The sequence below is a fragment of the Acomys russatus genome, chromosome 7 (genome assembly GCF_903995435.1).
Source record: "Acomys russatus chromosome 7, mAcoRus1.1, whole genome shotgun sequence".
Classification (NCBI taxonomy): domain Eukaryota; kingdom Metazoa; phylum Chordata; class Mammalia; order Rodentia; family Muridae; genus Acomys; species Acomys russatus.
The window spans coordinates 45,412,944-45,433,512 of NC_067143.1; the positions used below are offsets into that span (position 1 = coordinate 45,412,944).

A 20,569-nucleotide genomic window follows, 5' to 3' on the forward strand; every position below is an offset into this window, starting at 1 on the left:
TCCAAGGCAAAAGGCAGAACTGCAAGGCAGAAAATCCATGCCTCAGTTGCATGAGGCATGTGAGTCTGACCTTTCCACTTTGCTGAGGACAAGCAGGATCATAGTGACCAAATGATTTGTACAGCTAGTAGGATATGGCTGGGTGAATGGCTTGGGGTGAATGGCTTCTTGTCTCTCAATTCTGAGCCTATGGTTCTGTATTTCTGTAGAAATTAGAAAGGCAAATCACTTTAAAAATATATTTTATTAATTTATTCATATTACATCTCAATGGTTATCCCATCCCTTGTATCCTCCCATTCCTCCCTCCCTCCCATTTTCCCCTTACTCCCCTCCCCTATGACTGTGACTGAGGGGGACTTCCTCCCCCTGTATATGCTCATAGGGTATCAAGTCTCTTCTTGGTAGCCTGGCAGGCAAATCACTTTTAAAAGCACGTTCTTAGTTTTCTCAAACCCAGCTTACGTGTTAATCAAACACCAAAGTGCTGCTGTGCACAGGTGTCAGGACAGTGTCAATAGTTTAGCTCATGCCTCATTGATCTACGTTACCATGGATGAAAGCAGATCTGTAAATGTAGGGACACTGAACTGAATGACAAAGACCAAGCACAAGAACTTTCACACAGTGGATTAAAAAGGATCATGGTCTTCCAAGGAGATTGTAAATGTCTTGTCTTTTTCTGTTATGTGGATGAAAGAATACAGTTTAGAGTATAGCAAAGCTCGTCTTTTTTTTCTTTTCTTTTCTTGAACAATAGATTTTTTTCATACAATACAACCTGATTATTTTTTCCACTTCTGCTCCTCCCAGTTTTTTCCCATGTTACCTCCCATCCAGATCAACCCCTTTCTGTTTCTCATTAGGAAACAAACAGGCCCCTAAGGAATAATAATAATGATAATGATGATGATAATAATAATAATAATAATAATAATAATAATAAAAGATATGAAACAAAAGCAAAGTCATTGGAATATGACAAAACTAATAGGAGGAAAAAGATCCCAAGAAAAATTACAAGAAACAGTATAGACACAGAAACACACTGGTTCTGGTCTGCACACTAAGGGGTCCCACAAAAAACACAAAACCAGAAGCCATAATATATGTGTCAAAGACCTGTAGTGTAAAAATAAAGAGACAAAAAATACAGAAGATAAAATTAAAGGAGGCGGGTGAGGAGGAAGAGGAGCCTTGGCATGGTATTATGAGACAAAGAACATTCAAAGATCCCCTGGCATTGGGCTTTTAAATTTTTTTATTATTTTTGGATTGGGAGAGTTATAGGTCTGCTTAAATTGCTTATTTAAATCTTGATTTAACCCTGGGAGATGGTATGCATAGGGAATATTATCCATTTCATTAGATTTTCCAATTTGCTGGAGTTCAGGGTTTTAAAGCATGTCATTGTTATTCTCTGTATAACCTTGGTGTCTGTTGTCATTGTCTCTCTCTTTCTATTTCTAATTTTGTTCATTTTAATCCTTTCTCTCTGCCTTTTAGTTAATTTGGATAAGGGTTTGTCAGTATTATTTTCTCAATGAACCAACTCTGTTTCACTGATTCTTTATATTTTTTGTTTTTATTTTATTGGATTAAGCCCAGGTTTTATTATTTCTTGCCATCTATTTCTGTTGAGTGTGATTTATTCTTTTTGCTCTAGAGCTTTCAGTTGTATTGTTAAGTCACTAGTATAGGAACTCTCAATTTTTTTTTTTTTTAATGTAGGCATTTAGTGCTATGAACTTGTCGCTTAGAACTGCCTTCCTTATGTCCCCTAAATGTGAGTATGTTGGGTTTTCACTTTCATTGAATTCTGGAAAGTCTTTTATTTATTTCTTGGCACTTTTTTTTCATTCAGTAGAGAGCTGTTTAGTCTCCATGATTTTTGTGGTTTCGGTTGTTGTTAATATCCAACTTTAGTTTGTGTTGGGAAGATAGGATGCAGGATGTAATTTTAGTTTTCTTGTATCTGTTAAGGGTTGCTTTGTGATGAACTGTAGAAATGATCCCTGAAAGTATATTGAGATGTAACAAGAATAAATTAATAAAAAAAAGCAGTTCCAAATATACTGAGGAAATGGAAGCTGAGCCTTTTACTAGATATTAAAAATTATTATTTCCTAAAAAAAAAAAAAAGAGTTGCTTTGTGCCTGAGGATGTGGACAATTTTGGAGAAAGTTCCATGAGATGCTGAGAAGAAGGTATGTTCTTTTGTGTTTGGATGAAATGTTCTGTAAATATCTGTTATGTCCATTTGGTTTATAGTGTCTGTTAGCTCCACAATCTTCTTTTTGGTTTTTGTGTGGGTGGTCTCTCTGTTGGTGAGAGCCAGGTATTGACGTCACCCACTATAACTGTGTAGGCGCAATATGTGATTTATGTTGTAGTAGTGTTTTTTTATGAGCTTGGGTACCTTTATGTTTTGTTTATGGAGTTTAAAAATTGCAATGTGCTCTTGGTGGATATTTCCTTTGATCAGTGTGTAGTGTTCTTCCCTGTCTCCTCTGATTAGTTCTGGTTTGGGGTCTGTTTTAGCAGCTATTAAAATGACCACACTGGCTTGCTTCTTAGGCCCATTTGCTTAGAATATATTTTTTCCATTCTTTTATCCAGAAGTGATGTCTATACTTGATGTTAAGGTGTGTTTCCTGGATGCATCAGAAGGATGGGTCTTATTTTGCATCCGTCCTTAGTCTGTGTGTTTTTATGGGGGAGGGACACAATTGAGGCCATTGGTATTAAGAGATATCAATGAGCCATGTTTGCTGATTCTTGTTATTTTTGTATTTTTCCCTTTTTCTGGATTTTCTGGTCTGGTATTATTTATTCCTTATGTTTTCTTGGACATGGTTAACTTCGTCAGGTTGCAGTTTTCCTTCTAGGACCTTTTGTAGGGCTGGATTTGTAGATAGATACTGCTTAAATTTGGATTTATCACAGCATGTCTTATTATCTCCATTTATTGTGATTGAGATTTTGTTGAGTATTATAGGGTGGTACCTGTGGTCTCTTAGAGTCTTCAGAACATCTGTACAGGCTCTTCTGGATTTTAGGGTCTCTATTGAGTCAAGAGTAATTCTAATAAGTCTGTTTTTATATGTCACTTGTTTTTCCCCCCTTGCAGCTTTAAATATCCTTCCTTCCTTCCTTCCTTCCTTCCTTCCTTCCTTTCTTATTATGACTTTTTGAGAGGAATTTCTTTTCTGGTCCAGCCTATGTGGTTTTTTTTTTTTTTTTTTTTTTTAATACTTCTTATACCTTGATAGTATACTAGCTAGTTTTATGTCAGTTTGAAACAAGCTAAAGTCACTAGAAAGAAGGGAATCTCAATTGAAAAAATGCCTCCCTAAGATCTGGCTATAAGGTATTTTCTTTTCTTTTTCTTCTTTCTTAAAAAAATTCTCATACAACACTTTCCAATCATAGCCCTCTCTCCCTCTGTTACTCCCAGTTCTCCTACCCCCTGCCCCCCCCCACCCCACCCCGGTTCCACTGCTCCTGTCTTCCCCTTCAGAAAAGAGCAGGCCTCCCAGGGATAGCAACTGAACATGCCATAACAGGATGCAATAAGACTAAGTACAAACCCTCATTTCAAGGCTGGATGAGACAACCCAGTAGGAGGCAAAAGGAACCAAGAACAGGCAAAAGAGTCAGATACCTCACCCCCCTTCCACTGTTAGAAGGGCCACAGAAAACCCAAGTTAAAAAACCCACAACATATAGAGGTCTTGAATTGTTTTATAAAAATACAGAACACTTCACAAATTTTGAGGTCATTATTGTGCATGACCATGCTGATCTATTCTTTTATTTAATTTATTTTATTTTATATGCTGACTGTAGTGCCCCCCTTCCCCTCCTCCCAGTACCATTCTCCCTCCTTCTTTCCCCTATTTTCCTGACTATCTTTTCTATATCAACACAATTGTTGAATATATGCAGCGATAGTGAGCACTGAAAAGATCTTCTTAAAATAATTTATAACAAACATCCTAGAAATAAAAAATTGAGGACAAAAGCCTGTCTATGATTCTGCTACCTGTTACATCAATAATCATCACCTTAATGTTCTTTCCAGAATTTTTTATATTCATATATTATTTTTGAAAGGCATAGAACTTTAAAAAATTACAATCAGCTTTATAGGTTAATATATCTAGTGATTAAAATTATTTTACTTTAAAAATACATGAATACTGTCTGATTAGTATATCACAGTTTATTTAGCAATTTCCATACTGTTGGATTTATAGGTTATTTTCAGTGTTTCACTGATTAAATTGTATTACAGCGAATATCTTTGCACTTGCAACTTTTTCTTTAGGGACTTTCTGTCTTTTTAAAAAGAAAATAAACTCCCCAAGTGTCACCACTAGATTAAAAACAAAAAACAAAACCAAAATAAAATACAACCTTTAGTGGTCCAGTGAATACTGTGACTTTCTGTTTGTGGTCTAAGGTGTTTACGTTAAATGACTAATACATATTTATAGATGGAAAATTAGAAAACAGTAGCTAATTATTTCTTTCTTCTTATCACGTTGTGAGTGGCTTCTATTAAGATTCCATTCTAGGTTTGATGCATAGGAAATATTTTAATCATGCTCAGTAAACAAGGTTTTTTTTTTCGAAGGTAGTATTTGTGGCCCACAAAAGTTCACACATTGAAATCCTAACTCCAAGGTGCCTCATTTAGGCTTTGGGACCCCTGGGGGGTAATTAGATTGCGCAGGGGGAGCCCTCACGAATGGAATCGGTATCTATGCTGGGTTGAATGAAGCTGATGTGGTTGGACGCTTGGTCCCCAGTTGGTGGCGCTGTTTTAAACTGTTATGGAAGCTTGAGTTGGAGCTTGTTGGAGGAGGCGTGTCATCAGAGCCAGGTTTTGTAGCCTGGCCCCACTGCTTGTTCTCTCTGTATCTCGTTTTCCTGTACATGGATGAAATAAAATGTGATTAGATAGATTCCTGTTCTTTGTGATGACTTTCCTGACTGTTCTCATGCCTTCCCTTCTGCTATGGGCTGTGTCCCTCTCTGGAACTGTAAAGTAAAATACAACCCTCCCTTAATTTGCTTTACGTCGGTTCTTTTGATGCAGCGTCTGAGAGGTCTGCATCTTCATACAGCGTCTTCATAAAAGAAACCCCATGAGAGCTAGCTAGCTTCTTCTGCCACATGGGATGGAGTGAGAGAGTGAGACCATCTCTGATCCATTAAGTAGAAAATGGCTCTCATCAGACATTAATCAGTGGCTTGTTATTGGGCTTCCTTGCCCCCAAAAGTAAGAAATAACTTTTTTATATGTAAGCTATCCAGTCTATGATATTTTGCTGTAAGAGATTTTAAAAAATGCTGTTGTTACTACCCAGATACCTGAATTCTGGTTTAGATTCTCTTGAGACAGGATTTGCTGAGTATAATGGCTCAGAAAACTTGGGTTGTTAATCTTAGATACACCATTTGCCAAAAAAAAAGTGTTTAAAAAAGTGTTCTTTAAACACCAAGATGTGATTAAGTTTTTATTGTAGAAAAAGGAGAAAAACAAAACAAAACAAAAAACAATGCAATTACCCTACATTGACTCCTAAATTCCCAGACGCGGTTCTGAGGCTTTGCATCTACACTTTGGCTTTTAGACTGGATTCATTAGCAAGGTACTTCCTCCAGGGCATGTAAAATTGTGGGTTTTCTAATGGGTCTATTATCTGTAATAGTAAGACAAAACTGAACTTGACTCTAAAATCTTGTAAGCTATTACTGAGAGGATACTTTGTGTTTTCCTTTGAAATGGGGATAATAGGAGGGTTAAATGGAGGATTATATGAGGAAGTGCTATCCTTGGACAATGGTCCAGATTTGGAAATGAATTTATGGGACCTGTTTCAGACTTGGAATGATTGAACGAATGGGACAAAGTAATGCCTATCAGATTTCTCCCAATGTTTAGCACTCAGGCATTAGCAGTGTTTATTTTCCCTAATTCAATATCCCATGTTAGGTTATTTTCATATTTGTTTTTCAGAAACTTTAAGGAAGTATTGTAGAGGAATTTTAATCCGGCAACATGGTTACTCTGGCAAGGTATTACATCTAAAGACGTAAGTGTGTGCAATCTGGCTGGAGTACAGACATGCCCTCATGACACACCTTTAAGCCTGAACAATGATGTGTAATTGAGGGGCAGACAAAGTGATGATCAGAGAAAGATTTGACAGAATGAGTCAGAGATAGGATACACCCAACTCTCACGTGAGCAGACAGGAAAGAGTCTACTAAGGAGCAGTGCAGGGAGAGAGAGGAGAGTTGAGTTTAATGTAGTTTGGTTGAAAGCTGTTGAGTTAGTGCAGTCAGTGCAGTTCAGTTTGTGGAGTTCAGGGGCAATTTTTCCGATCAGAGCAATTCAGTCAAGAGCTGGGAGAATAAGCCAGTTTTATAGTCATTTTGGAGAGGAGTTTTGAGCCAGAACTGAGATGAACCAGCCAGCCAGAGTTCAGAAAGAATTAGAAAGGGTGAGAACATTCTAGGCCTAGGTTAGCAGACAGAGGCTGGAAGCTGAAGCCTTCAATGTCCGGGTTTGCAGAAGAGTAGATTGCATGGAGGCTAAAAGCAGCATTTATAGAGGATGGCTTTATGATAGAATCAATGGATTTTAGTTTTATTTCTATGAAGTATTTAACAGTATTTTAGTCAGCTTTCTGATTTCTAGGACATTTTTGGGAGATAGGTTGGCTTGATTGGATATTCAGAGGCAATAGCTACTATGTAGGCTATTTGTTTCAGAATATTTACCATACACGTAGTGAATTTTCTGCTACTCTAGGTAGAATGGATTTATTTTCAAGCCTCAGTGAATGTTTATATCCAGGGCTTACATTCTGGATGGAGAGGTACATTTAGTTTAAGAACATAAATATTGCCATAAATTGTCCATGAGACGGAGAGTAATAATGTCTCTTGTCCATTGCAATCTTAGCTGAAAATGTCTTTATTTTTATATTGAAAGACAAAACAATTCTATTTTCATATCACTCATTTTACATAATATGTTCACATGAGTCACTTTAAACAAATCTAATTCACTCTCCCAAGAAGTGAGATTTGAAAGCGTTTATCATTGAGTTCACTATGTGTACATTTTAATTATCTGTACTTCCCTGCAAGTATTCCATGTATTATTTTACATGTGACAAAGGATAAGTAATTTCAAAATATAATAACCAGATCTCAAGTCTTAGTTCCAAGTTTAGTGAGTGTCTTTTCCCCCAACAATCTTGTTCTTCAATGAAATAATATAATATAGAAAAATCACTAGCCAGTGACCCGGAATAGGGATTCAAATTTCAGTAAAAGCTCATGGTGAAAGCTTGGAGTAGTCTTCCTTTGAGCTTCATGGATCTCATTGTAAGATGAGGAAATTAGACATGATTTTCTTTGCTTTTACAATCCACCTGGATAGCTGTCCACATTTGGAAATGAACTTATGGTATTAGTTTCAGATTTGGATTGTTCTAATTACTGGGATATATTGGCCTCATACCAACAGTCTTCATTTTTAATGAACACAGACAGTCTGAGCAGGACAAATTGGAAAATTGTTGCCTTGTCTCATGCTTTTCTGTTTAGATTCTACCTGTCCATAGTAAAAAAAATTTATAGTTCAGGCATTAAGTGCCCCTCCCACCAAAGTCTCAGGTCTTAACTGCTTTGGTTGCTGCTGATGGACTTAACAATTGGTTCATGATGAAGCTAACCTAATTAATAGTTAAACCCATTGATGGATTCAGTATTGAGTTTTAGAACTGTGGGAAGGTAGTTGGAAGTGGTGGTGTCTAGTCATGAGATTAGCAATGTGCCCTTCTGCTATGATGCTCCTGCTTTAACAGGCATGAAAGCAATGGGGCCAGATGATGACCATGGGTTCAAATCTGTGAACCTGTAGGCAAAATAAATCATTCACCTTGTAAGTTGATTTACTGAGTATTTTGTTACAAAAGGCAATTCACTCAAAGGATAATACAGAAAGAAAATGGAAAAGCAAGTGTAGTCTGTTTTTTAAAACATGATAATCTCAAATGAGTAGGTTGTTACATATTGGAAAGGACATTAGAAAAGATTAGTTTCAATTACCTATCAAAAATACTAGGAAATTAAATCCTGGAGCAAAGGGGTGCATGACATCTTCAACTTCACAGAGAATTAGAGATTAAGACTAGAATCCAGGCTTCTTGGGTCCCAGGCCGAGTATATTTACTACCTACAAGTGCAAACATTGAAATGCTTCTTCTTGGATTCCTGCCAACAAGAGGGTACATAGTCATTGCACCGTGAGTTCACATATGCATTCTTAGCTTTCTTGAATGCAAGCAGCAGAAACATAGTGTGGAACACTGTGGAGAACTTGGGATTTGAAGTTGCTTTTGCTGGGATTATTTGTTAATGCCTGGCTGCTGCTCTGAGAAGGTCCAGGGTAGGGTCTCTGGGGCTGGATGCAGAATCCCATTCAGTTCACTTCAAGTCTTGGGTCACCAGAGTTGACGGCTCAGGCAACTGATCAGAACTGAAAGAAGAAAGAGGAAAGGGAGCCCTTTCCCAATCTTCTCTAGAGATTGGCTGTACTGTGGCAGAGGAGGAAAACTTAAACTGACCACAATTTTCCTATAGCTGAGGCTGTAAAAGTGGCTTCTAGCTAGACACTGCAGGGAGGTCGTAAAAGTAGGTTCCTTGATCTCTGTATAGGCCTCTTTGTGGAGCTCTCCAGTAAGCTAATGTAAACTTAGATCCGCTAGCCCTAGAAGGCTCATGGTAAAGCCCCGAGTCTGCTAACTTATTTGAGACTCTACAGGGAAATAAGAAATAAGAGAGAGATAGAAAATAAACCACACACACACACACACACACACACACACACACACACACACACACACACACACACTCAAGAGAAAAGATGGATGAAGTCAGGCATCTTAACTTTAACTGGTTAAGCTTCCCAATTTCCATGCCATTTCTTGTTGGTCACTGTACTTATACTTCTGAGAAAAGGGAATTAACTCATAGTCAAGAAAGGGCAATTAATCACAAGACAGATGAATTCTAACATACAACACGTTATATGTTTTAAAGCTAAACATTTCTTATCTATGTATCCATTTCATAAGTTCACAGTGAGTTCAGAGTGACAAAGGTTGACAAGGCCTAAAGGTTAACAGGGTCTAAAACTTACAAGAATATGTGACTTTTCAATTAGGACTGACCTAACTATATATTATCTAGCTATCTCTTAGTTTATAATGAGTTCAGGAAAATAATTTTATCTGTCTTTCATTCTAAGAAAACAGAGTACATTTAAAATGAAAGCATATGATGCCACAAAAAGGCAAGGTACAAGGAACTGTAACAGAACAGTTTGTATATTTAGACATTAAGGTTTGTACTTCATTTTGACATTTCTAGGTAGTCTCATTATATCTTGGGTTAATTGAAAGTTTAAACTAACTTGCCTACATTTATGGCGAATACCAGGATTCGTGGTGCCATCTGGAGTGAAGGCTTATCTAGTGAGGCATCTGGAGGTCCACAAGGGTATTTATTGCAGCCATAAACTCTCTAAAATTGTTTTAGGAGATCTATAACAATCAAACTTTTAAAACTATTTGAATCAAATCAGGAATTCCATAACCAGGGGTTAATTCATCTGAACAACAGTATGTGCTTGACAAGGTCCTGTAGGAAGTTTGCTCAATCAGAGCTGGTCAATATCCAGAAAGTGACAGTTCACACCAATGCCAGATGCTTTTTCTTTTTGTTTTTTTATTAATACTTTATTTTTATTAATTTATTCAGATTACATTTCAATTGCTATTCCATCACTTGGAAGTAGTCAAATATCAGGCACCAGAATTCATGTCAGAGTCAGTTCCCGCTCTCCGCATAACTGTGGAGAGTGTCCTGTCCATTGGGTAGATCAGAGTAGGGGTTCGATGTTTTCTACTTGTATTGTCCTTGGTTAGTGCAGTAGTTTGAGCAGATGCCCCCTGGACCCATATCCACCCATCAAGATGTTCTTCTTGTAGGTTTCTAGGACCCTCTGGATCCTTCTATTTCCCCATTCTCCTATATTTCTCTTACCTAGAGTCCCAATAGGATGTCCTCGCATCTATCCCAATCTCCTGGTAAGTGAAGACTTTGATGGGACATGCCTTTTGGGCTAGTGCCCAATTATAAGTGAGTATATACCATGTGAGTCTTTCTGCTCCTGGGTTAACTCACTCAGTATGCTCATGCACCACCACGCCCAACTCTAATGCCAGATTTTTAGAGAGATGCAGCAGTGCACAATTGACAGGGTTGTCAGAGGTTGGAAGCAATTGTGGGGTGCATCACGGTATAGACCTTGCAAGATACCAGATCCCTTCCAGAGATCTCTCATGCCTACTGAATTTTCCCAACTCAGTGGCTCTTGACATTGTGTCAGAGGCTGGAAGCAGTTCTGGAGGTGCATCACGGTATAGACCTTGCAAAATACTGGAACACCTCTGAGAAAGCCCACGTGCTTAATGAGCTCCTTTAACAGGAGGGGTCTTGGAAAAATTGGTTTGGGAACTTAAACATGCTCCATAAAGGCCCAGAAGAAAGCAAGCATAAGGGATGAGGAAAGTGTTAATAGAAGAGACTGGAGAGGCCAGAAAGACATAGGTCACTGAGGAGTCTGTACTTATGAATGCGTATAATTAGCCCGTTTTATCTTTGACTTCCTTCATTTTTGAGGAAAAAAATCATTTGGCATGGAACCAATATTTGTCTTGTTGCCATCTTCGCTTTTCAATGTGTGCCATTTTGGCAAGACAATCTTTGTAATAATGTGAGCACTGACCTCACATCTATGAGATATCTTTTATATATTTATTGCTTCCTATCCTGGCCACTTCATTATTTTACCTATAAGTATTGTGGATGGTTTCATAATCCCCTGCTTCAGTTTATGCTTTCAGCCTAAGTTGTTATTTAGTAAGTGGTCATTATGTTATAGAGTCTTTCGTGTGGGTTTTAAATGAGCTATACATGTGCATAGCATAATAAAGATGAAATGAGACAGGGACACACATGTTCAAGTGCAAAGTATATCATAGTCCCTAGCCCAAAGTCAGTGCTTATGTAGCATTGTGTATTATCCCATGACTGCTTTGCCTGTTCGCGGGCTTACATCATTGTTCTGTGGTATACATCATGCATCTCAGCTGTGAAATATTTTAATGTAATAAACATGCTTTTGTTTTCCAGGCTAGTTCAGCATAAGTTACAAAAATAAGAACACATAGTCCTCTGCAACTCCTCTATACATGATGAAGGAACACATTGGTTTACCCCTTCTGTTTTTCCCTAGGCTGTTTTTGATGTCTCTAGAGACAGACTTTAATGTACTTTCTATCATTGAAAGGGGTTCTAGTGTTTCCTTTATCCCTCCTGGATGTATATAGGAAGACTGTGTTTCATGTTCATTTGAAGTGTGAAATTGAAGGTTAGTTTCACACTCAGACAGTTTCAATTCATTATACTCGAGAGTGATAGATTCTGGAATTGAACTGAGTCTGATTCAAAAACATAGTTCAGACTCACTTTCAGATAACTATTCTATTCTATATTGGGATGGTTTGTTTCTTTTTAACACTTCTGTTCTATCCCTCCATATTATTTTAACAGTCGTCCTGTTACCTGAAGAGTATAGATGATATTAGTTTTTAATTTTCTTTTATTCAGAACAAAACCAATGTTACCAGATTGAAAAACCACAAGACAAAAGAACCCAGGAAATAAAACTTGCCAGAAAAATAGAGGAAGTTTTCTTGGAGTGGCTGTGAGTCAAACTTTTTAATGAATCTCATTGTATTGTTTACCAACTCAAGATCATCTTAGATGTCAGGAGACAGATGCCTAGATGTCAGCTTGTAAAACACATCTTTGGTGTGATAGCAGAAATATAAGGGTCTGAGATCCCTCTGTGCTAAGAGATAATGAGGCAGGACAGGGATAAGTTGGAAAAAACACTGGTTACCAAAAGGGATAGCATTTTGTTGTTGTTGAATCTGGGAGTTGATTACCCATGATTTTAACAATTCAGGGGAAAAGGTCTTTGATAGATGTGTCCAAGATGTTGGAGTCATTCCTCTAACTGTATCTTGCATAGAAATAATTCATCACCAGACTTTGGAATGCATGCAAATTGTAATAGGATTAGAAAACATTTTTCAGTGTTAAGGCATAACAGTATAACATGTTGGAAGGATTAAAATATATCCTGTTGTCATACACACCATTTCATCCTTTGTCAGCAGAGGATATTTGCTTAATTTTGGATTTAAGTAACTTCTTGAATACCTACCATATGCCAGATATGTTTATATCAGCTTTAAAAGGGATTAATAATGACATAGGCAGGCATGGATTACCATTTCATTTCATAGATAGGGAAACTGTTGTTTATGCTGCTTAAATTATGTGCGAAGATAGCCAGGAAGGTAAAAGTTGGGCTTGTTGGGACTCCCAAGCTATTATCTTTAAAAAAAAAAAAATCTTGTTCTGTCATTTAGATAGACATTTCTGTCATATAATTTCTGACTTAAAATTGGATATTGGATGCTTGGTATGAAATCTGTTTCCTTAGTGGAGGAAACGAAGCAGTGCATTGAGTAAAGATGAGATGAGGGAGGTGAGCATTATCTAAGTGTGCCCGTGGGTCGGTTGCTTGAAAAGCCTTCCTCCTTATCCTTTGTAAGAAAAGAACAGAAGTCTCTGGGAACCATGCATGCAATTTGACTTCCTCACTTGACAGATAAGAATTTTGGGGTGGATGAGGCTCTTTTTAAAATTTAAGGTTGATAGATGAATCCCAGCTGGTGGGAGCACAGTCTTGGGTCTGTTCTCTGAACTACATGAGTAAGTAAAATTAATTTCCTTTACATATTACAGTTCTTTCAGGGATTTGATGGTGGTGCTTGGAATATTCTCTTCTTTAAACTAAGCATCATTTCATCATCTAAGCATTTTCATTGTTGCAGTGTCCAGACACTTTATCATGCTCCAAGAGGAATTACAACTGGCGTGCCATGGCTAACACAGAATCAAATACAGATTTCATGAAGAAACAACACCTAAACCCAAAAGGACAGCTATTGCAGCATCCAGTTTATCTTAAGAGCTTTATCATTAGTCATAAAACAAATGGCCTGGATTCAGACAGACAGACAGATAGAACTAAAGAGTTAAAACAGTGGAGAGTCTAGAGCCAGTGCCTTTGAGGCTAAGAGAGGCAAATGTAACATGCTACAGAGATGGTTCAGGTGCAGTTGAACTCCAAAACTGTGATAGAAGGTGGTCTCACAACCACACATTTAAAAGCCCCACAAAGGTGCCAGAGATAGTGACTTCCATCCATAATTCTTATTCTTGGGACTCTGGGTGAGGTAGCAGGGTCACCATGAATTTATAGTTATCTTGGGATACCTAGTGAATTCCAGGCAGTTTGGGTTTTTGAGTGAGACATCATTTAAAAAATGATACTGCCAAGACAGAAAACAGAAAGGGAAATAAACATTAACAAATTAACTACATATTACCTCTAGAAATAAAAATCAGAAAAATATGAAAGAGATGCTAAAATAGATAGTTAAAAAGATCAAAGTAAGAAAGACTGAAGAGGAAATCTGATAATTCTGGTAGATTTGAAAGAGAATCAAAGTAAATATCTAGAGATTGAAAAATTTTGAAAAAAAGATATTTGGTTGACAGAAAAAAAAATAATTTTCAAGACAGAGCTGGGGAAAAATGAAAACAAAAGACTCAAACGTAATCAAACAAATGACAGTGACAGAATAGGGTAGAGGCAATTTAGAAAAAATAATAACTGATCATTTTTCAAAGTTAAATACAGAATCTATAGAATGAGATGGTGCATAGATTATGATCAGGATGGATGGATGGATAAATAGATAAATTTAAATAATCTATGTATCTATGTATATACCATCTATCTATATGAATCTATCTACATAAACTTATATATATACATAGCTATATTTAGATAAATAATTCATATATATATATATATATATATATATATATATATATATATAAATTACTGCACACCCAATACTATTGTAGATGTTGAACCAATTCAATTTAATGACATTTTGACCACAGAGAGTTCATACCAAGTTGAAAATATGGATAGACAAAAAGTCACAACAAAATAGTAAAGAAAGACATAGGGGAAGTATTTCCACTACTGGACCATTGGTCACCTTTTCTGTGCTTATTGCACCTTATTTTTCTTTAGACAATTACACAGTGATATGTTGCTGAATCCCAGTATTCTAACAAGACTGTTGGAACCCACAATTTTCTATTCTTTCTTTTTCTTTTTTTATATATACATTTATATTATTACATATATACAATAAACTACTTACAGCAAGAAGAACCTTGAAACAATCAGGAGTTATATATATGTTACATTCAATTGGTAGTGGTTTGGCTATTTGTATTTGGCAACGTTGAAGAAAACATCTCTCCTATCTTGGTGCGTCTAAAATTCTTTACATAAATCAATATCTATCATATCTCATCATTATCAACTTAAAACATCTATCTACACCTAAAAACATCTTAACCCCTATACATCTAAGCTTAATTATAAAACTAAACTTTCTGGTCTTCAACCCCATCAGAGACTTGAAAAGGAATAAAATTAATTACCTGAGTAGACAGGAAGTGCAGGTTAGCAGCTTCCAAAATGAGAAAATGACAGAGATGATTTGCTGCCTGAACAGTCACTCAAGACTCTATAACGTTGGAGCATCATCTTCAGCCTTCTGGCTCAGTGTACCTGACCAACATTTTTTTGAGGCAGGAACTATTGAGGACTTGCTTACCCTGTCTTGGCAGAGTTTGGCTGTGAAATCTGCTTGCATCCAAGATTGCCTATTTTTAGGCAGAATTCTGCCTATGGCAGAAATGAGGAGCTTTTATCCAGTGGCTTGTTTGCCACATTTGAAGCCATCTCCATAAAGAAGTTCATTGATGCTCATTATCTTCTTTGAAGTAGGCTGGGTGTTGCCAGGAGTTAGCTTGTCTTATTTTCAAAGTATCTTTAGAAGAAGAAAAACACCCTTAAATGCCACATTCTGTAGGTCTCTGAGGGTTTTTCAAGACCTTATCTAACTATTTTACCTTATCTACCTGTAGAATCATATCTATCTGTTAACCCTAGGATGTATATTCTTATGATAAAAATAGACTAGTAGTTGACATGACCATGATTTGATCAACTAATAATTAACTTGTATTACTTCATTATCCTAAACAACATGCAATAGAAAAGTATGGAACACTTCATGAATTTGCGTATCATCCTTGCCTAGGGGGAATGCTAATCTTCTCTGTATAGTTCCAATTTTAGGGTATGTGCTGCCGAAGGGAGCACCAGTTTTCTGTTAATTTTTGACATTTAAAAACAAAAGCTTCGGGGCTGGAGAGATGGCTCAGTGGTTAAGAGCACTGCTTGCTCTTCCAAAGGACCCGGGTTCAATTCCGAGCATCCACATGGCAGCTCACAACTGTCTGTAACTCCAAGATCTGACACTTTCCCACCAATGCACATAGATTAAAACTAAATTAAATATTAAAAAAATAAAAGCTAATAACAAAAGCACTTTCTTAAAAAAACAAACAAACAAACAAAACAAAACAAAAAACCCCAAAGCTTCTCAAGAAGGCCAACAGAACCAATTAACCAGAGTCCAGAGGGCCTTGCAGAGACTGAAGCACCAACGAAGGTCAATGCATAGACTGGACGGAGGCCCCATACGCAGATGTAGCTGATAGGCAGCTCAGACTTCCTGTGCCTCCTCTAGTGAGGGAGTTGGGGCCTGTCTCTGACATGGACTCTGTTGCCAGCTTTTTGATCACTTCCCCCTGGTGGTACTGCCTTGCCTGGACACAGGGGAAGAGGACACAATCATTCCTGACACAACCTGATGAACTGGAGCAGATGGGAAGGGGGGCGTTTCCCCTTTTCTGAGGAATAGGAGAGGGACAAGGGGGAGAGAAAGAGAAGGTGGTACTGGGAGGAGAGAAGAAATGGGCCTACAATCAGGATGTAAAGTGAAAAACAAAACAAAACAAAACAAAAAAGAAGGTGGGAGAAAAGCCCAAGACCAGATAGTTTGATTGAAGAATTTTATTAAACATTTTTTATTCAAATGAAAATCTTTTAACAAATTAAAGAAGATTAAACATTAAAAAATGAATTTCATATTATAATTATATTTCTTCCTTTCTTCCCTCCAAATCTTCATCCATCCCTCCCCAGTCTCTTTCAGATTTAAGGCCTCTTTTTTTCATTAATTGATATTTGATGCATATATGTATATCATATATATTACTAAATATAACCTACTCAGTCCACATAATGTTACTTGTATGTATGTTCTTAGGGATATTTCTTTTTTTCTTTTTCCTTTATTTTTCTCTCATACGATACATCCTGACTGCAGTTTCCCCTCCCCTGACTCCATTCAGTTCTTTCCTCCAACCCTCCCCTCTCCTCCAGACCCACTGCTCTTGGGTTCCCCTTCAAAAAGAGCAGCCACACAGGGATATCAACCAAGCAAGGCAGAACAAGATGCAATAAGACACAGCACAAACCCTGATTTCAAGGCTGGATGAGGCAATGCAGTAGGAGGAAAAGGGTCCCAAGATCAGGCCAAAGAGTCAGAGACAAACTTGCTCCATCTGTCAGGAGCCCTACAAAATCCCCAAGCCCCAAAACCAGAGCAGAGGACCTAGGACAGAACCATGCAGGCTTTGTGATTGCAGCTTCAGTCTCTGTTAGTCCTTATGAGCCCTGCTTTCTTGAATCTGTGGGATGTGTTCTCTTGGTGTTCTTGACCCCTCTGGCTTCTACAATTCTCCCTCTTATTCTTCTCCAGGGTTCCTTGAGCTCTGTCTAATGTCTGACTTTGGGTCTCTGCATCTCCTCCCATCAGCTGCTTGAGGAAGCCTCTCTGCTAACAATTATGCTAGGCATTGATATATCATTGTAACAGAACATCATTAGGAATAATTTCATTGATTTTTTTTTTTGTCATTTGTATTTTATTCTACCCTATGTCTCTGGGCTATTCAGCTTCCAGTTCCTAGCCATCCAGACAGTGTCTGGCTTCGGCTCCCTCTTGAGTCACAGGCCACAAGTTAGACCTGTTGGTCACTCCCACAAGTTCTGAGCCACCACTGCTCCTGCACATCTTGCATGAAGGGCAGGTTGTAGGTTGAAGGTTTTATGTCTGGTGTCTTCCCATATTTTGTCCCTTCATTTTCCCTCCCCCATTGGATACCTCCTGTTTCATCACCACCCACCCCGAGCCCACCTGCTGTAGGCAGCGCATCAGCCTCGTAATCTGACCATTTCTTAAAGAGCTGAGTAAAACTATTTCACATAATGAAAAGGCTAAATGTCTCTAAAGGTGCATGCTAATACTCCAGCTCAACGTACAGCCAGGAGGAGAGCACTGGTCAGAACAGAAACCAGATCATCAGGCTCAGATTTGTCAAGCCTGTTTCTTTCCATTCAGGAAATGCTGTGAGGTATTATAATTCCAGACACAATATGGCTGGCCAGTGGAAGTCAGATCCTCCTCTCAAATTCATGACCCATCTTTAATTACAACTGTTTAAGATTGTGTAAGTTGTCTTTGTTTGTTTGTTTTCAATACAAGGTTCTTTGTGTAGCCTCGGCTGTCCTGCACTTGCTTTGTAGACCAGACTGACCTTGAACTCACAGCAACCCTTCTGCTTCTGCTTCCCTGAGTACTGGGATTAAAGGTGTGTGCCACCATGCCTGACCTGTGTTAATTGGTAAAGTGACTAACAACCTTATTATTGTCCCACAGAGATGCTCTTGGAATTGCTGGTCTCGTTTGTGCCACCCACTCTCTACTTCTGCTTCTAATCAAGCCTTTCCCCTAGTGAGTCTTCCTTCCCTAAGCGTCTTTCCCTTCAAATTATCCATGCTCACATACGAGATGACTTTTTCCAAAAAATGGCTTGAGATTGGTATTTTCCTGTATGAAGATTGCTAGTGATTCCTATGCAAAATATTCTGTGGATGTGACTGACTCCTCCCGGCCTTCCCAGACATCGTTCTTCCTCTGTCTATGTCTTGACCTCATTCACTATTCTTATTTAATGCCTAACGCTCTCTCCATTGGTCTGTTCTTCCATCTTGCTTCTGTCCATTTATTTTTTTCTGCTGAATTTGTGTGACAAGATCTCTCCCCTTTAACCCCCGTTCGTGACTGCCAGACACATATATTTACCCCTTAAGATTCAGCTCCAGTTTCACCTCCTTGTGCATCTCCTGACCCTCTTTTGTTTTTTTAATTTTATTAATTTATTCATATTACATCTCAATGGTTATCCCCTCCCTTGTATCCTCCCATTCCTCCCTCCCTCCCATTTTCCCCTTACTTCCCTCCCCTATGACTGTGACTGAGGGGGACCTCCTCCCCCTGTATATGCTCATAGGGTATCAAGTCTCTTCTTGGTAGCCTGCTGTCCTTCCTCTGAGTGCCACCAGGCCTCCCCATCCAGGGGACTTCTGACCCTCTTTTGTATTGTAATGAATCCTCCATTCTTTAAGACCTTATGTACAGAACCACATTTTTGTCACAATGCTCTTACTCATGCATTGAGTCTTTCACGTTATTTGCTTCCTCTGTTATTCTTGAGAGTAGATGCTATTTCTTTTTCTTTCCTTCTATTTCCTTCCATTCCATTCCTCCTCTGATCAAATATCTGACCATATATCAAATCCCAAGAGTGTTTTCTGAAAAGAGAAATAGATAAAAGAATGACATTGACACAAAGAAAATATCTCTTTTGAAATGTAGAATTGATTTTCTGTCTCACCTTGGAAATTTGATTCTCTCCTTTCTGGACACTGAGAGCTAATCAAAGTGTGGGAATTTTAGGGCATGACTCCAAGCCCCCAAACTCTAGTGTCTTAATTTTGACTTTATAGAAAGACTCTAGACAGTTGGGGACCTTGAGACTTTTTCCCCCTTATAAGTAAACAGTGAGCACATTTGATTTAACCAGAGAAGCAATTAACTCTCTGCCAGTATGGCAGTGTTTATTGATGTAGATATTTCACAGAGCTGTGATATTTGAAGACAAATGTCTATGCCTATAATCAAGACTGCTAAGGAATTGACAACTGTGATATGATGATGGAGGACATGGAGAAAGGGCAAGAGATAAAAAATGATCTGGATGGTACTGTCTTTTTGACCTTGGTGGCCCTTCTTTCCATTGTTTTTCCAGTCAAATAAAGTGTTTCATTCATTCAGTTTTTATATGGTCCTAGGGCTTTGTTGTTGTGATAAAACACCAGGACTATAAACAACTTGGGGAATAAAAGGTTTATTTGGCTGACACTTCCACACCACAGTCCATCATTAAAGGAAGCCAAAATCAGGAACCCAAGACAGAGACCTGGAGGCATGAGCTGATGCAGAGGCCATGGAGGGATGCTTCATACTGGCTTGGTTATAATGGCTTATTCAGTCTGTTTACTGATAGCATCCAGGACCACTAACCCAGGTGTGGTACTGTTCACACTGAACTGGGCTCTCTCACATTAATAATCGACTCTGAAAACCTATCACAGACTCTTGTATAAGCTGGTCTGTTTGGAGGATTCTTAGTTGTGGTCTTCTCTTTCTAAATGACCCTCTAGCTTGTGTCAGGTTGACATAAAACTAACCAGCACACAGCACATACGCAACAAGTATTTGATACCCTGCATTACCATATAAAGATGACCTACAGATTAGACTGTGGGAAAGAATGCTCTCACTTTGTATTTTCATCCAATTTCACAAGATGATATGAAAGAGGTCCTTCATGAATAATTCTTCCTCTCAATATTGCTTTATTATGTAATAAATGTAATAGAGTAGGTAGCAGTTACAATTGTTAAGATTCCTGTATTGTACTAAATTTGAACTAAGGTCACGCCATATTTCAATGTTTTATCTTGTTTAATGGTCACAAATTTTCATAATATATTATGATTCCCTCGCTAAGGAAGAGAAAAGTCAATACATTTTCTAAAGTAATACACAATGTGGTGTGGTGTGGCTCAAAAGCGATGAGAACTGTTTTACTAACTAATTGTGCACTAACCATTGGTGATCAAATTGTTCTTCATTTCCCATAAAGTGAAGTTTAATATCATTAATATGGGAAGGCATCTGATTTGGCATTTTCTGATGCCTTCCCATATTAATGATATTAAACTTCACTTTATGGGAAATGAAGAGACCTGGTGGCACTCAGAGGAAGGACAGCAGGTAGCCAAGAAGAGACTTGATACCCTATGAGCATATACAGGGGGAGGTAATCCCCCTCAGGAACAGTCATAGGGGAGGGGAATAATGGGAAAATGGGGGGGGGGAATGGGAGGATACAAGGGATGGGATAAACATTGAGATGTAACAAGAATAAATTA

General features: G+C 38.0%; 1 non-coding gene across 1 annotated transcript; it reads right to left on the reverse strand.

Moving 5' to 3' along the window:
* Positions 1-15,374: 15,374 nt before the first annotated feature.
* Positions 15,375-15,481, reverse strand: LOC127192566 (U6 spliceosomal RNA). Its single transcript, XR_007831032.1, has one exon. It is a non-coding gene; the product is annotated as a U6 spliceosomal RNA (small nuclear RNA).
* Between the last annotated feature and the right edge of the window lie 5,088 nt (positions 15,482-20,569).